Here is a 9,245-nt window from a genome sequence, read left to right on the forward strand (position 1 = left end):
CAGAAATAAATAAGATCAGAAATTTGAAGGCAACCATAAATCTAGATATGAATGTTTTTTAAGAAATACCTTTCATTTTATTCTCATTTTCTTTTTTTATGTAGGAGTACTACTATTTATTCAACCACTGATTAGGTGATTGGTTTGGGCATGAACTCCACCTTACTTTTTATTCATAGTTTTATTTATTTTTCTTCTTATATTTATTTATTTATTGAATCACTGTGGGAAAAGTTTCAGGTTTAAATCTCAGTCATACAATGATCAAACACATCTCCCTTCACCAGTACTCATTTTTCACCACCAAGAACCCCAATATACCCTCCCATCCACCCCTCCCAATGCCTGTGAGGCAGATGATTTCCACTTAACTCTTCTCTACAGTGATTACATTCATTATTTCGACAAAAGATGCACCATTATTGTTTAGAATTTTCCCCAAAACAATCAGAATTGCTGAAAAGGCATTGTGAAATACTTTGTTTTCTATGGCTGGTGCGATTTTGGATTTCTGCAAAAAGCCAGATAATTACGAAATTGGTTTCTGTGTGTCTGGTGTTATGGCTGTGCCAGAGAGCCACTCGTGGGGGGCAATTTGTGACCTCAGTAGGGCATGAAGGACGAGCCGGTACCGCCCCCCTTCCTGTGAGACTGCAGTTGCCCCATCACCGCCGGCTCATACCTGGCTTTCCTATAAGCTCTGAGGAGGTGGCCATCGTTCTTTGGGGGGGGGGGGGGAAGGCGGAAGGGAGAAACACCCTTTCTTTCCCAGGGAGGCATGGCACCGTAGTTTAATGCATGGTCCTTTCACTTTTCTGCCGCAAGCTGCCGGGTCCTGGACTAAGTCCTTTTGCCTCTGGAGCCATGCTGGAAAGCCACTCGTGGGTGGCAACTCATGACCTCAGTAGGGCGTGAAGGATGAGCTGGTACCACCCCCCGTTCCATGAGACTGCAGTTGCTCCGTCACCGCTGACTCATACCTGGCTTTCCAATAAGCTCTGAGACGGCGGCCACCTTGTATGCAGTCCAGATGCATTTCTGCCAAAAGCCACTGGGTTTCGAGATTTGTTTCTGAGTCTCTGAGATCATGGCTGTTAATTAGCTTGATCAGGAGCCAGAGAGGCCGTTTGTAGGCAGCAACTCGGGGTCTCGTTGGGATGGGTAGGAAAGGGCCGGTTCCACCCCCATCTGGTGAGGCCCCTAGTGTCTCGTCACTGCAGGCCCAAACCTGACTGTCCAGTGTCCTCTGGAGGATGGCGGTCACCAAGCCACCAAGGGGAACAGGCCAAGGCACGAAACCTATTCTCACCTGAAGTGGCCCAGCTCCAGTAACCTACTGCAGGAACAGGACGCATTTCTACCAAAAGCCTTTGGGTTCCGAGATTAGTTTCTGAGTCTCTGGGATCATGGCCATTAAGCAGTTCGATCAGGAACCAGAGAGGCCATGCCTCCAATTATATAGTGGAGCCAGAGGTGGTTTGTGGGTGTGTCTCCCACATACCTAACTTTTGGCCATTTACTTTACTTTCTTGGGTAAAATTTGCCCCAAGTTTTTGGGGTCTGGCCAAAGGCACAGCAAGAATTTGGGGGTATCTGAAAGTCTGACAGTGCCATCAGAATGCTGATGCACTCACCTCACAGGTACAGATTGACTTGCTGGCGGCACCATACCCCCATAGATATGAATTTGAGGCTTAGAAAAATAAGAAGATGAAGGTCAGAGAGACTCTAGAGATTAAGACAAGGCAAATCACCTAATGGAAGCAATGGGACTTTTCAGTAGCAAAGTCCCTTAAACCTCAAAGTCACTCAAATACTCATCCTTGACTTTCCACAACATGTCACATTCCAAATCCCTGTAGTATTTACCATTCACATCAAGATAAAGAAAAGTTACTGTACTAGTCAGGGACTTAATTTCCTCTTTTACCTATCACAGAGAAATTGTAAAAGTTGACTAATTAAGCTTCATAATATCTGACAGTTAAGTCATAAATTGAAAGCAAGTTCAACCCCCTACTGAAATCAGGCCCTTGTTTGGAATAGGAGCTTTTTTGAGCTCTATCTCGATAGCAGTTAAGACAGAGAGCTGAGGACAACATATGGGATGAAGATAGAAATGGATGGAAGTATGAAAATGGGACAGGAAGCTAAATTTGATGTGCACTCAATTTTCTTTAATATAAATAGAAATGTCTGTAATCTCAGGTACATGATTTTAAGTATTGAAAATGGCTATGTAGCATATCAACAAATTCTTCTATAAAAATGGGAAAGGTGCTCTGAAAGATGTGAAACACTCAAGTATTTATGTTTTTTTAAACCTAGTTTTACGTAATTAGAATTTGACTCTCCTAATACAAATAAAGAATGTATGTTTGCCCATGTAAATAATAAGTTTTGATCATCAAAGCTAAAACATCTCTGTAAAGGAGGTGCATAAAATTAGAGTTGTTTTCTCATTACAAATTCAAGAGCACTATGTTCACTACTGTTCCTGTAGACCCTCTGCCATTCACTTCCTGCTCTCAGGGCAAAACTGATTCCATTTGGAATTGAATGCTTCTCCTCTGTTCTCTGCTCCTTTTTGCAGACTTCATTTTCAACAAACCTTACTGTCTTCTTGCCCAGTCTGTCCAATTTCCTTCCCCAGTCATCTATAACTTGAATTTTATTTCTTTTTTTTTCTTTTTGGGTCACACCTGGCGATGCTCAGGGGTTACTCCTGGCTTTGCACTCAGGAATCACTCCTGGCGGTGCTCGGGGGACCATATGGGATGCTGGGAATTGAACCCGGGTAGGCCGCGTGCAAGGCAAACGCCCTACCTGCTGTGCTATTGCTCCAGACCCCTGCATTTTATTTCTTATCCCCATATTTCTTAACCCTTCCAGCCCCCTTCCTCACCCCCATCTCCCCAAAAAAGATGAAAGACAATTCCTTCACTTACATTTAAGATGATTTTTTTTATTTGATCCCATCTCTTCTCATCTTCTTTGGGAGTCTTATTTCATTCAGTGAATAGCTTTATCTGACATATATTTTTTCATTTCTTTTTTTAATTAATTAATTAATTTATTGAATCTCTGTTAGAAAAGTTACAAAGCTTTCAGGTTTAGGTCTCGGTCATGCAAATATCAATCACATTTCCCTTTACCAATACTTATTTTTCACCACAAAGAACCCCCAACTCCCCCCAACCCCCCCCCAATGCCTATGGGGCAGATGAATTCTAGTTAACACTCTATCTACTTTGACTAGCTTCATTGTTTCGATAAAAGTTGCACCATTATTATTTAGACTTTACCCCCCCCCCCCCCCCGTTTGGAGCAATAGCACAGCGGGTAGGGCGTTCGGCTTACAAGCGGCCTTACAAGCGGCCAACATGGCGGACCCGAGTTCGATTCCTCCGCCGCTCTCGGAGAGCCCGGCAAGCTACCGAGAGTATTCGATATGCCAGACACAGTAACAACAAAGTCTCCAATGGAGACGTTACTGGGCCCGCTCGAGCAAACCGACGATCAACGGGAGGGCCTTTACCTTTACCTTTACCCCCCACCCCAAATCAGCCATGCTGAAAAAGCATTGTGGAATGATTTGCTTTCTACAGCTGGATTCAAGAATTAAATGATGTTTTGATTAAATGAGGTTTTGGATTTCTGCTATTTTATTTATTAACCCTGGAAGTATTTCTACTGAGGGTCAGATAATTAAGAGACTGGTTTCTGTGCTTCTGGGGCCGTGGCCGTGCCGGAGAGCCACTTGTGGGGGGTAACTGGTGACTTCGGTAGGACGTGAAGGACCAGTTTGGAATTTTGGGTTTAATCTCTGGCACCCTGTGGTCCCTGGTTCCACGGTAGGACCTTGATAGGGCGTGAAGGATGGGCCGGAATGCCCCCCGTCCTATGAGGTTTCAGTCGCGCCCCCACCCTGGCTCATACCTGCTCTCCACAAGGCTCTCATGCGGCCGTCATCTTTCTTTCCAGAGAGGAGAGGGCGAATGGGGCAACACCCTTTCCCCTCCGGGCAGGCAAGATGGCACAGATTAATGCATAGTCCGTTCGCTTTTCTGCTCCAAGCTGCTGGTTTTCTGTATTAAGTCCTTGTGCTTCTGGGGCCGTGGCCGTGCCGGAGAGCCACTCGTGGGGGGCAACTGGTGACCTCGGTAGGGCGTGAAGGACGGGCCGGCTATATTTTTTAATTTCTTTGTTTTAGTGACTGCTGTATAACACACTCAAAAAACGTCAGTGCCTTAAAAGTATAATAGTCATTTATTTGGTCAAATCTGCAAGTTGGGGAGAACAGAGCTTCTTAGTGTTTCAAGGTGGCATTTGGGGTTTTGAAATGTCCAAAATGATGTCTCCTCTCCTGTCAATAACCTCAGCTGGATGCTTACAAATGACTAGGACTAGCTGAATACTCCATTTCTTTCTCTCTCTGTGTGTAAAGAGGTTCACCATTAGCAAGATGGTGTCAAATTTATATCCTTTAAGTCCTGCCTAGATTTTTCAGAGAATAAAAGCAAAGTGCCAGATGATCTTAAAGCTTTGACCTGTAAGTCTGCTCAAGAACATTACATGCTGTTAGTCAAGAAGTCGTTCCAGTCTTAAGCTAATGAGGTGATATGAAGACATGAATACTTGGAGTTACCACTGTGACTGCCAAATTACCTCTCAACATTGTCCTAATCAGCTTTCCTGATCCTTATAAAACTTATCAGAGTGGGAATGCAACTCAGTATTAGAGTACTTGTACATCTGAAGCCCAGAATTTGAACTTCAGAACTGAAAACATAAAAAAAAAGACACACAGAACTGAAAACATAAAAGAACAACTAAATCACCTTCCTAACCTCATTCTCTTCAAAAAGTTGTAACCTGGACCAGAGAGAGTGTACAGAAAATAAATTGCTTCTCTTGCCTTAAACTGACCACAGTTTGATCTCTGCACAGAATATTGTCCTCAGGTCACTTCTGAGCACAGAGATAGGAATAGGCTCCAGCTCCTCCTCACAAAGGGTTGTAACTTCTCACATAACATGTTATCATCTCCTCTCGAGAATTATGACCCGGGGCTGGAGTGGTAGCACAGCAGGTCAGGCTATTGTCTTGCACCAGGCCAACTCAGGTTCAATTCCCGGCATCCCATTTGGTCCCCAGAGCACTTCCAGTAGTAATTCCTGAGTACAAAGCCAGGACTAACCCCTGTGCATTGCCAGGTGTGATCCAAAAAGCAAAAAAAAAAAAAAAAAAAAGAATTATGCCCTACTTCTATTTCCTACAAGGAACATCTCTCATTTTTTTCTTAATTCATAATAATCTTACTTCAGTTTAAATATTTTGAAAAAATAAAAACTTTCTATTTTTTCTTTTGTTTTTGGGTTACAACCAGTGGAACCAGGGACCATATGGTGCCAGAGATTAAACCCAAAAGTCCAAACGTACAAAGCATGTGCTCCTTCCCAACATTCTAATTTTTAACTCAACTGTGTTCTTTGTTCTAATCTTATGATGGTATTCTGAATCACTTCTTTCTTATGAGATCCTTCTTGAAAGCCTTTTCTTGCTTGGCATCTGAGGGATTGTGTAGTCCATCTTTAAACAAGCTCTTTCTTGATAACTTCCTCTAACTCTCTTCCTCTATGTGAAGGTAGGAGGTTTCTGCAGCACCCTACACCCATGCTACCTAAACTGCAACTAAATTATCACAATCCCGCCTTGGTAAAATCTAGAAACCACCCCCTCTTTCCATTCCCATTGCTCCTACACTAATCCAAAGCTTCATTTACTCCTCATTAGGCAAACACAAAAGTCTTATATTTGATCTTGAACACCAACTTCTCCCACTTCCAGTCCTACAGTTGGTACAAACTAGTACAGAAGAACAGGCTTCAGCAATCTAGAATAAAAACCTGTCCTTATCTACCTGCTTCTCCTTATAAAAGCTCAGTGTCATTGTGCTAGTTTGAAAAACTCATGTATATGGCTCCTAATAGAATTTTTCAGCACCACAACAGATTCCCATGGTCCAAATGTTAGTCCCCATAGGACATTTCACACTATTCTGAAGTTTTCCTACCATCTTGCCTCTGTTTACCTTCTCCTTCAGAGAACTGTTCTTCATTATCTGTGCCTATTGAGAACATATTTATTCTTTGAGACCATGCTTAAAAGCTACATTTTCTACAAAGACATCACATACCGAATCATTCTGCTTGCTTTATATGCAAGGCATTTTGTTTATACTTTTAGAGATTATCATGCCATAAGCTTTATGTTACTATACGAGTGTCCTTCACTAGATCATAAACCCATGACACTAGAGATTTAGTAATCTTAACACCTAGCACAGTTGATAAGAGCTCATTGAGCTGGGAATATAGCTCAAGTGTAAAAGTGCATGACTAGAATACAAAAGACCCTGGATTCAACTCTAAAATGTGAGCATACTTTAGTATAGTTTTGATGCTTCCAAATTCTTTTATTGGTCCCTAAGCACAATACCCTCAGGCCTTTGCATTTCAGGCCTGAACATCAATGGGAGTATGGTAGTGTTGAGTTGGACTGAATATGCATCATAGTATCTAATGACTTTCCACTTTTAGCCAGAATCCTGTAAAATCACAGAGGTTTTGTTCCTTCAATATAAGTACTTTAGTTGCCAGTTTAGAACAGTGATGCTAAAATTCTGCCCCAATGATGTTACTCAAGGGTTAAATATTAAATTAGCTTCTAGAGTAATGTTTTAAAATATCTGTAATTAGCATAGTGGATAAGGTTTCTTGCCATGCATACTGTATGGTTCTTTAAATACAGATCCCTGAGCATTGAGCCATGAGTAAGCCTTGAGCACTGCTGGGTATGGCCCCCAAACTGAACAAAAATACCTAAGGGTATCGACAAAATAGATCTCATTTTTCAAAATTACCTGGAAAATTGCCTTACTTTGCCATCTTGTTTTATGTCACCTCTCTAGGATTTATCACAAACTGATTCTTATTAAATTTTAATAGATCAGGATATATATATGACAGTGACACTTTAGTTACATAAGGAGAAAATAAATATATTACCATTTAATTAACTATATAAAATAGTATGCAGATAAGTGCATAGAATGGATAAGAGGATATGTCACTGTCACTGTCCTCCCATTGTTCATCGATTTGCTCGAGCGGTCCCAGTAACATTGTGAGACTTGTTACTGTGTTTGGCATATCAAATACGTCATGGAGAGCTTGCCAGGCTTTTCCGTGCAGGTGAGATACACTCAGTAGCTTGCTGGGCTCTCTGAGAGGGGTGGAGGAATCGAACTTGGGTCGGCCATGTTGGCTGCGTGCAAGGCAAACACCCTATGTCTGTGCTATCGCTCCAGCTCATTGCTAAGTATTTCATGCAAGAAAAAAATATTTGATTACTCTGTCCCTGGTGAGCAACAATTAAGGCCTAACTCATTTCCAACAATAGATTTATTTATAAGATGTGTAGATAAATAAATAAATTATATGTTCTTATCTTCACATAATTTATTCAGCATTTATTTTTTCATCTATCTTTATATAACAATTTCCAACTTTTGTATATTAGGTGGCTGAACCCACCAATAGATTTTCTAATAAGTAATTAATGGTCAGGAAATAAATACTAAGGAAGTGCCAGTTTTAAAGGAATTACAGGGTGAATTGTTGAACACACTTAGTGATTATATTCTGATTCATACTTTGAAAACTCAACTTTGCATAAACAGCTTATGTTTGTACTTATGATTTATGATTAAATTGAGTCCCAATGATAGCTTGAAAATTAATTATTGAGAAGTTGAAGTAGTTTTTCCATTTAAATAAATTTCATTTCATTTTTCATTTCAATTTTTTGAATGAAAATTTTTTCAATTTCATTTCAATTTTAAAACTCTAATGGTGATAACCTGAACCACATAAGTACCATTTTTTAACAGGCCAATTTTAGAATCCTCGATCCAGACAGCCTCCGTTGTTAAAGGAAGAAAGAAGATAACAGGGAACTCTCTTCTTTCAGTCCTTTCTGTGTGGTTTTAACTGATGTTTCAAAGCTGTAAAACATACTATTAGCATCTCCTACTTCCTACATTTGTTCTCTTTTTTTTTCTTTCTTTCTTTTTTTAATCTACCATCTTTCTTAGCACTGGTGTTCTTGCCTTAATTCCCTTTATCATTCTCTTGCTTGAATTTATGTAAGGTTATATTTTAGATTTCAAGATGACTTAAGCCCATTTAATTTCATCCTCCTACACTCCTCACCAGGCTGGAATGATAGCACAGTGAGTATTGCATTTGCCTTGCATGCAGCCAACCCAGGTTCGATTCCTCTGTCTCTCTTGGAGAGCCCAACAAGCTACCGAGAGTATCCCGCCCTCGTGGCAGAGCCTGGCAAGCTCCCAGTGGCATATTTGTATGCCAAAAACAACAACAACAAGTCTCACAATGAAGATGTTACTGGTGCCCGCTTGAGCAAATCGATGAACAATGGGAGGACAGTGCTACAGTGCTGTACTCCCCACCAAAAGTTGGATGTGCATTGGTGAGTAACTAAAAATAAAAAAAGGAAAGCATTTCAGTGAATAATGATGCAATATATAATGCATATAATCTATATTCTAAATATAATTGGAATGTCAACATTTTTAAAGCCCCAATGAATTAATATCTCAAGTCACTAAAGATTATTACTGCTAAGATCACAAAATGAGTGACAGATATGTTCTTGATGGCTAGACATATTATCACTTAAGAAATAATTTTGCCAAAAGATTAGACTGAATCTGATCAAGCTTTTGATCCAACATTCAACTTTAGAAAATTACAAAAAAATAAGTTATTTATTTTAAACAATGGGTTGGAGTGATAGCACAGCGGGTAGGGCGTTTGCCTTGCATGCAGCCAACATGTCCCACCCAAGTTCGATTCCTCCGCCCATCTCGCAGAGCCTGGCAAGCTACCGAGAGTATCTCGCCCACAGGGCAAAGCCTGGCAAGCTCCCCGTGGCGTATTCAATATGCCAAACACAGTAACAAGTCTCACAATGTTACTGGGCCCGCTCGAGCAAATCGATGAACAAAGGAAGGACAGGGACAGTGATTTTAAATAACACTTTGTCATTAATACCATAAACATAACCATGTTACATAAATTATAATAACAACAAATTATATCAAAAACTCCACAAAAGTTAAAGAATCCCAAGGCTATAGGAAAGTCTAATGGACAATC

Source organism: Sorex fumeus, unplaced genomic scaffold (genome assembly GCF_029834395.1).
Source record: "Sorex fumeus unplaced genomic scaffold, SorFum_2.1 ptg000009l, whole genome shotgun sequence".
Classification (NCBI taxonomy): Eukaryota; Metazoa; Chordata; class Mammalia; order Eulipotyphla; family Soricidae; genus Sorex; species Sorex fumeus.